Source organism: Saccostrea echinata, unplaced genomic scaffold (assembly GCF_033153115.1).
Source record: "Saccostrea echinata isolate AGI-Se365-2 ecotype Australia unplaced genomic scaffold, CSIRO_AGI_Sech_v1 ptg000015l, whole genome shotgun sequence".
NCBI classification, from domain to species: Eukaryota; Metazoa; Mollusca; class Bivalvia; order Ostreida; family Ostreidae; genus Saccostrea; species Saccostrea echinata.
The window spans coordinates 15,289,135-15,304,945 of NW_026889764.1; the positions used below are offsets into that span (position 1 = coordinate 15,289,135).

Here is a 15,811-nt window from a genome sequence, read left to right on the forward strand (position 1 = left end):
ACAGAGTTCTCCCTCATATAACGTGAATATCGGCCGCGACTGACCTAAGCCGATAAAAAATGGGTAGCAACTGTTCCTTCGCCATGCGCTCGAAACTTTGAAGTGAAAGTTGGGGGTCCTTCGGATGAGACCTTAAAAACCGAGGCCCCGTGTCACGGCAGGCGTTGGCACGATAAAGATCCCTCACTGCTCAATGGCCCTGAGTGCCGAGTAAGGGTCAAAATCTGAAGCCCTTCACTGATACATGGTGACTTCTCCATGTGAGTGAAAAATTATCAAATGGGACGTGAAACAACATACAATCAATCAATCAATCTTTCATTTAAAAAAAACATAGATAATGAAATTATAAGGTTTTTTAGAACTACAAAAATAATGAAAATTAATTAGTAATGGTCACGTGATCACTAGTTCATGAAAAAAGTGTACAGCATTTCTCCATATGATTAATTATCACAAGAGTTTCTCGACTTTGTTTTTTTGCTGATTGTACAATAATAACAGGAATAAAACTTTGTGATTTAAAGACTATCTGACCATTTGTACACTTAAGAAAAATGTTTCTGGACATTGATAATTCAAAAATATAAAATAACTTTTTCTTAAGTGAAAAAATAAAATAAGCAAATAAATTAATTAATTAAAACGCGTTAATATTGAGTTGATCTGTTTCGCTTCTAACATAGGGTACCATCCACTGTACTAATTTATTTCATTCAAGAATCCGACACACTTGCATATTTTAAAATTACCTAGGTTTTGTTTTGCTTATAAATGATTTCCTTTGGAGAAAAATGTTTGCTAAAATTACTGCTTTTCGAAGAAAATTAAGCATTCACGTGTCACATTTTCTAGTCTATGTAATTTCAAGAAATATCAGAATTAGCTACATTTCTGATACGGCATTAAACCTTAGAATCGAAAAAACTAATCAGTTAATCAAAAATTAATTACTCAATAAGTTTGATTGTAATTCTTTATATATATATATATATCTATATCTATATATATATATATCTATATATATATATATATATATATATATATATATATATATATATATATATATATATATATATATATATATATATATATATATATATATATTAGGGATGTCAACGAATAGTCGACTATTCGACCATCAGTCGAATGGACCGACGATCGAATAATGAAACGACATTCGAATATTATCAATAAATAAATACAATAAAAATAGTGATAACGAGAGGGAATTCTGATCACAAAATTGAGAAACTGTTTTTCCTCAGAGACAGTCGATAAGACAATTTTTCTCAACAAAAATGGTTGACTTTCCATGTACATATAGAAAGTACTGACAGTAATTAAATAAATATACGTGCTTCACTATCGTAAGAATTATTTATCATTGATTGCATGTGTTGTTTTTTGTAAGAAATTATCCATCAATATACCGGGCTTTATTAGTAAAATTATTAATTGGTCTTGATCTTATACCATGTACCAATTATATTTTGTTATTTTAAGATTGTTCCAATGCAAGGAACACACCAAACCCGTGACATGATTTAACACTTCGACAATTATAAAAACGATTCGCTTAAATTTTAATGACATTTTGATAGCGGGAGCAACCAATAACTCATTAATCAGTATCTAACTGTTTAACAGTATCACAGGCACCTGCATGATGTTTGGATAGTGTGAGATTACCCCCACCCCGATTAATTTCATAATAAACTTTAAAAAATATCGGCTGGCTTTTTTTAATGCTTACTAAAATTAAAAAAAAAATGTCTATACAGACCAATTTATGAATTTGATTGACGGGGAAATCATAAATTTGGGGGAATTAGCTCTCTAAATTTATTTCAGGTAACCATGCTATCAACACGTTGGATTAATTTGATGTTGCTTTTTAAATAGATTTAAGTAAAAGGGTTTTTGAGCTATAAATACGTCATGTACCAGAGAAGCTGGAAATAAAATTTTCTTTTCAGGAAATGTTCCGAATATTCGACTATCGCTCGAATAATGGAATCGAATAATCGACTAAGGAAAATAAATATTTTGACATCCCTAATATATATATATATATATATATATATATATATATATATATATATATATATATATATATATATATATATATATATATATATATATATATATATATATATATATATATATATATATATCAATTTAAGGGAAGTTTAGTTTTGTCATTTTTCTCCATATAACTTATAACTTACCAAAACTAGAAGGAATTTCAGTTCTAAATATTTTCTCTTCTGTATCTTCTTTCCCTATTATAGTTGTAGGACCGCATTCTGGACATGAAGCACATTCTAGGAATTAATAAACAAAAATGTTCATAGTTTTGACACAAACAAAATAAATATGAAATGACTATTATGCAAATATAAAACAAATCTTAAAAAAAAGATCAGTAAGTATAAGACAGTAGCAGTATAGTTTCATTGATTTTATGTCAATAAGCCACGTTTCTCTACTTGAAACATTTGTTTAAGGCAAAAACTATTGGTCCAGTAGGTTGAAAAAATATCCTACTCTTGTCTACACTTTATCTGACAATCGATATAAACACTTAAAATTATTTTCATTATTAGCTATAGTCATATCGTTTAACTCCAAGAGACATAGTACTGAACTAGTTGTATCCAGTTTTTTTTTTTTCGAGAGCCTCTAAATAAATGAAGTCTAGGAGATAACAGAAATAAGAAAATAATTAAATTGAATTGGAATCAGATACATTTCTAAATAGAATATTTAACCTTACTTTTGATTCAGATAACATCTTGGTATGGACATGATGGTTGTTTCTTTATATTGTAATTTATATCAGGGTTCCAAAAATAAATGCTTATTATGGGATCTTTTGAAGTTAAAAGCGTTTTTTTTCCAGGAAGTTAAATTTTAGTTCATTATCTACTGTTGTAATGATAGTTTGAAAGTATAACATAATGTAATAATGCATAGTAACAGCGGGAATATTTTTCAATTAAATTCAGTGTGTAGGGGTTAAATGTCTTTTCGATATACAAATGCTTAAAAACACATTTGCGTAAATTCTTATGTTACATAAAAAGGACAATACAAAGAGATGATATGCATGATATGCAAACTTTGCAACCATCTACGTATCATTAAGTATCTTTTCTCTTTATATTCCCCAGCACATGTTTTCATCCAAGTTTTGTCATACTTTTAAAACTTTTTTGCTAAGACTAAAATTTCTCTAGCCAAGTTAAGATTTTGAACAATATGCTTGAGTCATTCTCTTCGTAGCCTTTACGTTCTGCACTGGCTCCTGAATTAAGGAAAAGTACCTTTAATGATAATGATGGCCTTGTGTTAATTTCGAATATCTTAAAACTCTGAAAATAAATATCAATCTCGACTTCAGTTTTGCCTTGTACAAACTTTTAATTATATAAGTAATTAGATGATCAAAACAGACAGACATAAATGATTCTAAAAGATTAATATCTACCTTTAGTTTAATGTTTGGGTTTTCTCTAAATCTGATAAATATATCCAATTTTTTCGAATAAATGTGAATTGATTGATTGAAAGTTGTTTAATATTCCATTCGAGAGTTTTCACTCATATAGAAACGTCACCATATAGCAGTAAAGGGCTTCAAATTTAGATCTTTACTTGGTACTCAGAGTCATTGAACAGTGAGGGCTCTTTTTCTTGCAAACGCCTGCCTTTACACGGGGCTTCGGTTATAAGGTTTCATGCGAAAGACCCTCAACTTTCATTTCAAAGTGCCTTTGGCGAAGAAACAGTTAATTGCTACCTATTTTTTATCCACTTAGGTTTGTCACGGCCTGGGTTTGAACCCCCGACCTTCCGATAACGGAGCGAGCGCTCCACCGGCTGAGCTGCAGTGACATTACGTGGTCTCATATGTATCCGTCTTTTTCACAATTTAGATTCAGTACAGGAGAAAACAGATGTAAGAAGATGAGTCAGTTATAGTTAATTCATTCTAAAATATCAGATACAAATCTAAAAAGGATCTTCAAACTTACTATATATTTAACAATTAGGTATAAACTGTGTTATTGTTTCTTTTAATTTATTCAATATCAAAAGTCGATAAATGTGGTTTGATCAACTGATTTTTATCGTTTTCAGTATTTTTTTGCGTATTATCAATATTTAATATATACATGTATTCGATTCATTTTAAGAACAGTTCAGTTTTGTTTTCTCCCAATACCTACCAAAAGTAGAAGGACTTTGAGTTCTGAAGGCTTCCTCTTCTTTATTTACATTAGTTGCAAGATTGCATTCTGGACATGGTGTACATTCTAGGAAATGGAAATACAACTGTTCACAATTTTGACAAAACAAGATAACAATAAAATTCTCTTAATATGAGGAGTGAAGTTTTCAAAATAAAAAATATTTAACGTCAATTGCATATTTTCTTAATTAAAAAAGATTTAGTTCGGTTATCTTATACTTAGTCATTTATTTACTAATTTAGTCATTTATACTCCTTTAAAGTCATAATTTCGTAATTTCTATGGTCGATTCAATGACCATGTCAGTAAAAATAATTATATCATTAAGTCATATGCTGACTGACGTTTTTCATACTAATTGTTAGGTCAATATTTATACACTGAATTGTCGACGGATTTTTCCGTTATTTCCCGATCATGACAAGGAGCACACGGCGGGTGTGACCGGTCGGCAGGGGATGCTCACTCGTCCATGGCACCTGATCCCACCCCTAATGTTTTCGGAGGTCTGTGTTTGCTCTGACCCCGGTTTGTGTTATTATGGTGGACTTTGGCTTGAGTACTGTTCGTTATCTCCATATTTAACTATTATGATGTAATCAAGCTAATAACTTGGGAACATACCATTCAAAATGTGATATCATTTTATTTTTCCTTGCAAGTAAAAATTACATTTTTGTTTTAAACATATGAACTCTTTGGGGGTAAGTATGGTGTGATATTCATCAGAAAAATATCCGAGAAGAAGCCGAGATATTTTTTTCTGTTGAATTTCAAACCACATTAACGACTTAAAGAGTCCATAATTATTTTATTATATAGTCCAGTATGAATACTGCGGACATTGAAGTATGTAAGACGACTATTTTTTTTTAACGAACTTCCATCACAGAAACATTGAAAATGTCCAGATTAAATTTATAGATATAATTACAAATGTACTTCCGTGATTATTTCTATTTTAGGTGCTTAAATAATAATCAAGCAAAGTACTTTCAAAACGTTTTTCCTGCTCAGATACACAGCTAGCTCCAACCATCGCAGCCACTGTTTACAACGTTGTCTGGGGTGTCGTTGTGACGTCACGGTCGTTGTTGCACACGCACTGACCCTTCGGTGAACACGGATTCAAACCCGGTGAAAATGTAGAATTATGAACATTTTGTGTTGAAAAGTTCATATAAGGACTTTATATAGACTTATATAATAATATTTCTTATAAAATTCAAACAAGGAAAAAAAAGCAAAAATAAATCGGATACAGATAAATTTTTACACCAACTGTGTTCCATTTAGTAATTTTTCCTAAACATATTCCCGAGCACGTGTCAATTTCAATTTTTACTTCTCTATAAAAGACGATTGGTCCAAATGAATATGATAAAGGTCTGCTTTGCTTTCTCATAACGTTGTTGAGTCTGACGCTTGTCCTCACTTTCGTCAATAGAACATATAACCTTTTGGTCATGTATTTGTTTGTTCTACGTTCTTTTGATCAAACCAACTCTCACACCCTCTGTGAGCTCTACACTGTCAGGTAAAAATGACACCAATCCGTCATATTTTCTTATTGCGATTTTTGTATCCCAGCATGGGTGCTTAGTAATGGCACCTTTCTTGTATATTTAGATTCGCGTGTTATAACTTTTTTTTACAATTTGGAAGATTACACTTAAATATTTCACGCAGGACAAAAAATGCTTAGTCAGATGAACCTGTAGAGATTCACCTGTTAATAAAAATAGAAAGGTGATCTTTTTGTTCAAAAGATTTCTTTGTTTATTTTCCATAAAAATACAAGGACTTTCATTATCTGATATGTGTTCAAAACTCCTGGTGCAGGTAACGTATGCTATTTTTTTTTCTCTTAAGAACATCCGATGGTACTGTGATTTTAAATTTAGAATGTTTTGAAAAATTATTAGCTGGAAAAGTACCTTGTAAAGTACATCTGCAAGTACTTTCTATATGACCTTAAGAACCTAATGTCATACGAAAAGACAATGTATGGGAAAAAAGACAATGTATAGAATATGGAATTAGAAAGCATGTGATTCAGAACAGAAAACCTCAAGATAGTTGCTCCCAGACAGCCCAAGGCGAAGAGACTGAATTCGTTATAGTGGGTTCAAAATGTACAGTGGAGGTTCTTATGTAAAGAGAGGTTTAGTACGAGTTTATCCTGAAGAGCATTCAGAATCATCTGTGCCTGTGTATGCGATGAAAGATGAACATTGTAACCGTACATTGGCCTCAACTGAATTAATTGATACCGTTTATATCAAAAAAGAAATGAACTGATGTACACTTCCTGAAAAAAACATGCTCTTGGTGGCTAAGCTATTGGTTTCTTTGTGCAGTCGCTACACTGATCCACATCACGGAGATTAACTTACAATTACTGAGTGCAGAAGTATTCCACAACATATCTTTGAGGTATATATACCTATTCCCGAGATTGTGGTCCAGTATCCACACCTTCGCGTCATTCCATCAGAATTTCCTAAATACTTTCCCTCACATTGGACTTCTGATCGGAGTAGACACCATGTTTTGCGACAAATTATTAGCCCCATTGACAATTCGTTTGAACAGAAAACATGCCTTGATTTGGTTATAATGGCAAATGTGTGCTTGGATGTCAAACACGTACATATACTTGTTCTGGACACGCCATCAGATATAGCCATAATAAGTTTCAAACCTTATGTTATTATATAACAGTCGATCTACAATCATCCAGCCATAGACTGCACCTATTTATTTTCGAAAGCATAGACGCACCAACGCACCCCCACCCTTGCTGAACAACTATCCAATGGCACTAAAGCGAGCAATGATTCTTGATTCAAGCGTTTAAAAAATGAGAAAAATATCAACACTTTGCTTCATTCATGAACAAAGTAGTACATAGCGGTGCGAAGATATTGGATTAAATGATGAACAAAAGTATAGTACCTTCCAAAATTTGCTTGGAGAATACCACCACAAGAAAAAGGATCAGATACATGGAGTCTTCCACTCTTTTACAGCATTCCAAGGAGTGTTCTCACAGGATCTAATCTGACAAACAGTGGGCGTTCTCCTTCGATGTAGGAATTACCCTGTGACAGAATCCGAAGATATGGAACAAATGTTTTACTTATTCCTCGTTCAGGATGGCCGAGGGATTACTCAGTAATTATGGGGTGTTTTTATTGGTACAGGGTTAATGATCCTAATAGAGAACTCATATAGATCGCATCTATGGGGTTTTTTTTGGGGGGGGGGGGTTGTTTTTTTTTTTTTTTTTTTTTTTTTTTTTTTTGTTTTGTTGTTGAAATTCTCTGTCTCCATCTGTGGCCACATAAGGCTTAGACACGAGCACAAGAAATCCTGATTAGAACATTGTCGAATTTGTTAAAAAACGATTTCTACGTAGACGATACTTTAATATCCGTACCAGCTGCTTCACGGGCAGTTGATCTCTTAAAAAGAATTCAAATTGTACTAAGAATCATTGGCAATATCAAGTAAACAAAATTGCTTCAAACCATAAAGATGTAATTTTGGCTTTCTCCAAAGATGACCTAAGTAAGATATAAATCTGCTAGATTTAGAATAGCACTTGCTACTCTTCTGTCTTCGGCATAGTGCCTTTTCATGGTTATACTATGTCACGACTTGAATTTGTGCAGCATTACTAGCGGTATATGTAGGTATATGTAGAAAAAATTGTCAATATGCATCTAAATTTCACATTTACAACCAGAAATCTTTATTCCGATTGTATGATTGCACAGTGTATATGGATTTATCAACGACCAAAGTAGGCATTTCTAGAATTCTGTGGCCAATCGTATTGAACATCTAAATTCTCAGTGAAATTACATATAAGTGAAATCCACAGAAAAAAAGAGAAGATCTGGGACACGTGGATTAAACTCAGCTGATAAGCTGTGCCATGGTTGGTTGAGCAGACCAGAATTCCTCCATCTCAATACACAAAATTTTAATTAAATGATTAATCCAAAGCAAGACAAAAAAATTTGTGGAAATGCTAATATGAATTTGGTTAAGGACTTTAACCTGACTACGAACTTTGAAGAGTTTTCCAGTTGGGACTCTTTAGTTTCAGTAATCACAGTGCTCAAAAGTTTTATTTGAAACTTAAGTCAAAAATGGGTCAGATCCTGCTACTATCAGACTAGACAGTGAATCCTTCATTATGAAAGAAACCCAGAAAACCTTCTTTTTGGATGATATTTATTGTTTATAGCATAAGAAACCTCTAAGACGAGACTGTCTGTGAGTAATTTGTGTCATCTAAGTGAAGATGGTACATGTATCATGAAGATTGCTGGTAGATTGAATCTTAGCGTACTTCCCAAGGAACAGAAGAATCCATGCAACCATTTTTCTCAAGTGACTAAAATTGTACAGTATTTTTCATGAAAAATCAGTTCATCAGGGTAGACACATCACATAAGGTGATATTAGAAACAAGGAATACTGAATTATTAGGTGCAAAGGAATTAATTTTGGCAGAGATTCAAAGGTGTGTTGTATGCAAAAGATGGAGAGGAAAATTTGAAAGTCAGAGGATTACAGATTGGATTACTGTGGAATCATCAATGTTCGTGGGGGGCAGTTGTTCATGGATTTCGTAGGTCACCCATATCCACGAATTTATATCACCACGAACAATTATTTTGTCAACATATTTATTCAATGAATCAGTATACACGAGTTAACCACGAAATTACGTCCCCACGAACCAACAAAATTTTGCTTACCCACAAACACTGACATTGAATCAAAATAATTCTACAGTACTCCAGGACCTATACAGTTTATTCTTAGAGAATAAATAGGTAAACTAGCTGTCGTGCCTTCGACTTTTGGGGACAGCATAATCATTAAATTTGTTTTAATATTAGTTCTGAAGCTGAGAGAAGGAAATGAAAATGCATAATGCAGACTGGAGCAGTAAACTATGGGAAATTAAAGAATTGAATCAATGCACCAGTCTAAAGGTAGTGGTATTCCATTTATTAATAAGCTTTTTACAAATCAATAATTATTCTGCTTGCTTACATCTAAAAATGGCACCTTTAAGTTCTTGAACATATGAATATAAATGAAATGTTGGGACCATGGTGCATTAAACTGTAAAAGAAAAAAGGTCTCACAAAAAATAATTTAGTTCAAACTTACAGCCTAAAAATCGCTCCGTTTTACTAGAGTACTCCAGTTTGTACATGTATTTATAATATGCTATGATTTTTTATCCTGCCTTTCAGTAATTAAAAAAAAATGAAGCTGCAATTTAAAAAAAAAAGCAGCTGTTGAAAGTCTCAATTAAGAGTATTACTTTATTCTCATAAGGTGACAAATGTTTCAAGTAAGTAGCAAAAAAGTCTTCCTATTATACCTGTATATTGTTTCGGACACTTTTTCTCAATACGTACAGTTTTAAGTTTATTTCAAGTTAATACTGTGGATGTCATTTTCATGTAATGTGATAGATCGATCCTGCGTGAATCGAGTTCAGTCGTTTAATTTGTAGTTTTAATCATGCATGATCATGCGGCAAAAACCGTGCATATTTCGTTTTGTCAGTTTTTATCACAATTTAAATTGAAAAAGAAATCTTTTTTAGCCTTTCCTTAATATTTTTATGGAAACAAAAGAAATATATAGAGAGAGTATCTATATTTGATATTTTCTAATATTTATGAGGTAAGTCATGCTATCTGTCGAATGATCCGCTAATTATTTTTTTTATTTATTTTTTTAACTTTTTTTTTTTTGTTTTCTTTTTTATTCATTTGATGTATTGATTAAGAACTTTATTTATATTGTTTAATTAACAAACTAGTATTTCATCCTTCAAGAAATGAAATCATTTATTTCCTGTAAAACTAGTATTCAAGATTTTTAAGGAATTTTTCTAGAGTTATTTACAGTGTATGTCATTTCTAATCATGGTCTTGGTATTTTATATCAATACATTGGAAAGGTATATCTTAACAGAAAAATCTAAAATCTTCTATAAAAATTTAGTCGGCGAATATAACATATGATCGATATCCGGGAGTATTTTTACCCATGTATCTTTGATATCTGATAAAGTATGCAGTATTCGATCACAATTTCGTAATCCTATTTTTAAAAAAAATCATCTTAAATAACTATTAAGTCTTATCTCGTTAATCGTGAGGAATCGTTAGTGTAACAGCTACCACTTGTAACAAATAACAGTTTAACATCTAACAATTATGTTGTCAGCGATAATGTTGCACCCACTGTAGGACATGCTCCAATTAATTAAATCCGTCGAGATCAAAAGATAACGTTTACTTTTCAAAAATGAGTGAAAATTTGATAGGAAAATGTGTAGTTATACTATATATAGCACAGCATTCTGAATAGTACGCAAATGACTTACTATCATTCATGCAGCAGGAAACGGCTTGTAAATTTCTTACAGGAAAAACCTAATTATCGGCTGCAGGAGCGGCCGATCTATTTCTGGCTGTGTAAGAATGTGTACATGGGGAAATGAGACATTATTTTTTTTCATTGCTTCGATGAAATAATTCATTGGTTTGTATGGTGGCATATTTCTGCCCCATGTGTGCAAGTTATTTTTCTGTCAAATATGTCGACATGCAAGATAAATATGTTGACATGCAAGATATTTATGTCAACATGCAACATAACTATGTTGACATGCAAGAAAACTGCAATCAAATAAGAATTATAAAAAAAAACTTTCAAAAATCTCAAATATTGCCCAAATGTGACTTCCAATATGTTAGATGCTACTTATTTATGTCGACATGCAAGTTATTTATGTTGACATGCGAAATAAATATGTTGGAATGCAAGTTATTTATGTCAACATGCAACTTAGTATGTTAACATGCTTCCTTTTTTATGTCAACATGCAACTTATTTATATCAACTTGCAACTTAGTTATGTCAACATGCAATTTGTTTATGTCGACATGCAATTTGTTTATGTTGACATGCGAGATAAATATGTTGACATGCAATTAGGCACGGTTCTGTTTATTTTTTTGTTGGTAAAATTGAAGTTGATTTTCCTGATCGAAAATTTATTGGAGCAAATGTTGCAGTTTAATTTATTTTCTATAATATGAGGTGGACAACAAAGTATAAATTGAATTTCTTTAGTTAAAATGTCCTGGCGATTCAGAAACGTGACCGTAGATTATAAAACGTTTTTAGGGCCCCTCTCTGCAGGCGACCTATAGTAATTAGTCTGTTCGTCCGAGGTCTCTTTTAAAGGGTGTGGAGTGACCTTGAACTATGTTTCAAGGTCTACGGTTAAATTCATAGCAGAACTGTATCTGAAAAATGCATGTAAACATAAATAAGTTGCATGTCGACACAAATATGTTGCATGTCGACATAAATAAGTTGCATATCAACATATTTATCTTGCATGTCAACATAACCAGGTTGCATGTTGACATAAATAAGTTGCATATCAACATATTTATCTCGCATGTTAACATAAATAAAATGCATGTTGACATAAATAAGTAGCATCTGGATGTCACATATGGGCGATATTTAAGATTTTTGAAGATTTTTTTAAGTTTTATTTGATTGCAATTTTCTTGCAAGTCAACGTAGTTATGTTGCATGTTGACATAACTATCTTGCATGTCAACATATTTATCTTGCATGTCGACATATTTGATAAAAAAATAACTTGCACACAAGGGGCAGAAATATGCCACCATAGGTTTGAACATATTATATTGTAATTTATAATTACAAAGGGATTGAGCAAAGGTTCTGAAAACCTATTACGCCCTCTCGATCCCTACATGTTAACTACAGATTTAAATTGTCATAGTTATTTTATCTGAATAAAATCAACTTTAATTGTACTTAAACTGAGTGATATATGAGAAATGGCTTCAAAAAAACAAAGTATGAGGTTAGTTTCTTCGAAAGGTGCTGTGTTCTAACTTACAGAGTTGACACCATTAGGCTCAACGTTTCTAAACCAGAAAAAAAATAAACGATTTATACATGGCATTCAAGTTTAATTTTTTGGTATGATCAATTTTCACTTGATCATGTTGGTAGATTATTTTTCCAAATAAAGAGAATGACCTCTGCATTTATTTTCCAAGTACCCAATATGTCTGTTGTTTGCCTCTTATACACAAAAAACACAACCCAATCAGGAAAGAAAAACATACCTCCCAACTATAATAGTTTTTGGGCATGTGACAGCCTATTACTACACACCTATTACTTTTTTTTAACGTAACCTTAATAATTTTTTGATTAAAAAATTTTGAATGTAAATAAACATTTTCTATGTTAATAATTGTCTTGTCAATGTGTTAATTTTGTTGCTATTCTTTAAAAGAAAATGAATTGAACACATATTTATGAATTTATCTTTTAAATTCTTATATCAATAAAAGTTTCAGTATTAAATGATAATTAAAGTACATAAAGTAAATGTTTATTATTTTAAAGACTTTAGAAAGTGCCCTCATGAAAAATTGTCGCGGCGTAAGGTGCTCTTTTAATTCTTGGATTACCATGCCTTTTTAGAGTCTAGATTTAACACTATAAACACATTATATAATTTTTTAACTATGCCTGATTTATGTCATTTTTACATATTAACAAATTTCTATATAGCATTTTGATTTTGCTACACTGATGAAGTCAATGAAGAATCGATATCGCAGTTCATATTGATTGAAAAGAAACAGTTTCTTTACGAGGTTGTTCGTAAAGTTCGTGGACAAGTTAAAATTTAAATAAAAGTTGCGTCATATATATTTATTATTAGCATATTTATAATTCTTTACTTTATGTAAATTACAAAATGAAAAATTTTATTCAATTCTAAGTGTATAATTACAATTATGACTTCATTATTAAACTTGGGATGGTGACCCGGAGCACAACAAAGTTTTAATTAAAAAGTTATTAATTACTTTATACATTTCATTTGTATTTTGTTAAATTCCGCGGAAATTTGGATGGCCCTTACATTATAAGGTTGACAAAAATTATAATGTCAAACCTGTAAAATTTGAACGTCCAAAGTTTCGAAATGGCAGAGAAGTTGAGGTAAGAGTTTATTGAGATAGTTTCGTCACTGTTCGAAAAAGGGACGTTTTCGGAAAAGGTGGAGCAGATAGTAGTGATAAAATTGTGTGTAGACATCGGAAAAACACCAACAGGTACCCATAAATTCCTTAAACAGTCGGGAAATCATAGTAAAGTAATCTATTCTTTAGTGTTTAAGGAGGCTGGGGGGTCAACAAATTAACCACAAACTAACCACCAGATTTAACTTAATTTTTTAGATATGATATCTTAAGCTGTCAACTATCATTTGGCAGAGAAAAATTTCAAAAATTTTAGTTTTAAAATTTGATCATTTTCTATATCTTCATATGGAGCTCTTCTTCTAAAGGAGATCAATATAGTCTAAAAATGGCCACAACCCCCCAGCCTCTTTAAGTGGAACAGAAAATTTTCGGATGAAAGAGACTGTTTACTGGATGACAGTCATGAAGGAAGACCATCGTTTCGAGATTGTAGTGCTGTAAAAAAAAAATGAAGTTCGTAACGTGACTTTGCCGTATTTCCGTACATACGGTCGTTTTACGCGGACAGAGGTTTGATGATTTGCAGGATCTGAGACAGGAAGTTGTTAAATGTTATTTCATGTATGAAACCAGAATAGTTTGTGCACATTTTTGATGACTGGTTGAAACGACATAAGAAATGTGTTGAGTGAAACGGTGACTGAGTTGAGAAAATTTAAATGTATTTAGCATTTGACGTCGAGTAAAGGCAAGGATTTTCGTTTTACTGCTCCGGGTATGAGTGTGTATCTTTTTGTATCTGATAAAATATAACTATTTGTGCTTTGTTTGTGATTAAAACTTGCATAATAATAAACTGAAACATCAATTTAATGAAAATAATAGTTTCATATATTTTATCAATGTTTGTCAGCAAATATCAATGTTGTCCACGAACTTTACGGACAACCCTCGTATTTTTCGATTTATTTATTTTCGTATGTCTTCGCAAAATTAACATTCATGCATATTTTGATATACCAGCCTTTCAAAAAAGAAGTGGTAGTATTTGTAGTGTTGATGTTTTCCTCTCTTAGTGTACAAGGGCATTCCGTTGTTGGACATGGAGTCGGGGACACTGGAATTAAATGATTGTACATAAATGTGTGGGTATTATTTATTCTCTGCTTTTTAAATGTTGCAAAATTCTGTGTACTCTGTAACATATTGGAATTGTTATTATTTGAATTTACACATAACCTGTTTTGCCGTGTCCCTTTAGCTCATAGAAAGGTAATTAAAATATTACGTACTATCAAAGCTCTTATATGTATATTACCGTTTATTGCAGCAAATTCGGTGCATCTTGAACACATAAAATCAAATCCATCATGTTCACCATTTTTCTTACAATCTGTGAAATATAAACCAATTTAACTTTATCAAAATTCATTTAGGTATATATGACATGTAAAACTGTAAAAGCAGCTTATTTTTTCATGAATTAATTAATGAAGCTGTCGATTGAATTCTTACCTACACATAAATCTGTGAATGAAGTCAAAAAGATGATTTTTCTTTCACATGTAAACGATTGCGTTCCTGCAATATATAAAGGGAAGAAATTAGTTTACAGTATTGTAGTAATAAAAAGGAACAGATTGGTATTCAATAGATCGAATATTTACCTTCTTTTTCTTTGAATTTTATGCATTTCTTACAAATTTGAGAGACGTCAACATCCATACATTCTGTGAAGGAATTTCATTTGTTTATGTTATCAATTATTTCATATACGATTTAAAGAACAATAACTGTTTAATGAAAGTTCAAAATATTAAAGTATGTTACCTGAACAAATATCTGTATAAATCGTTTCAGATAAAATCAAAGTTCTCAAAAGTAGTACGAATGTTACTGAAAGGAAAGTTACACGAAAATTAAGCCTGATAAACCTTTTCATTCTTACAGAGTTTGCGTCTACTCTACATTTCTCTATCCGTCTCTCACACTATGAATTTTTCAATTTAAAACGCAGCAAAAATTATTTCTGAATATTTTTTACCATATCATGCCTTAAAATACAGTACCAACCAGACCCAACCTGACACCTAAGCAGTCCCAGAAAGCAGTCACTGCTCTGGGACCGCTGTGGGACTGCTCTAAAAAGCAGACCCAACAGTCCCAGCAGTCCCCAGGACTGCTTTCTGGGACTGCTTTGTTCACTCATGCGTGAAAGAGGTTCTGAGTGACATGATAGCTCCGCCCCTTGTGTATTCTGAATTTGCAGTCTCCCTGTTGTTGTTTTTGTTTACTTTAAGCAGAGTGGTGTTTAAGATAAAAAATAAAAGAACAAGGATTTCTTAAAAAATTTTAGCAAGTAGATATATATATATATATATATATATATATATATATATATATATATATATATATATATATATATATATATATATATATATATATATATAT

General features: G+C 31.6%; 1 long non-coding RNA gene across 1 annotated transcript; it reads right to left on the reverse strand.

The window, feature by feature from the left end:
* Positions 1 to 14,400: 14,400 nt before the first annotated feature.
* Positions 14,401 to 14,943, reverse strand: LOC133187914 (uncharacterized). Its single transcript, XR_009721276.1, has 3 exons — positions 14,876 to 14,943; positions 14,679 to 14,753; positions 14,401 to 14,477 (listed from the first exon to the last, which is right to left on the reverse strand). It is a non-coding gene; the product is annotated as an uncharacterized LOC133187914 (long non-coding RNA).
* Positions 14,944 to 15,811: the final 868 nt, after the last annotated feature.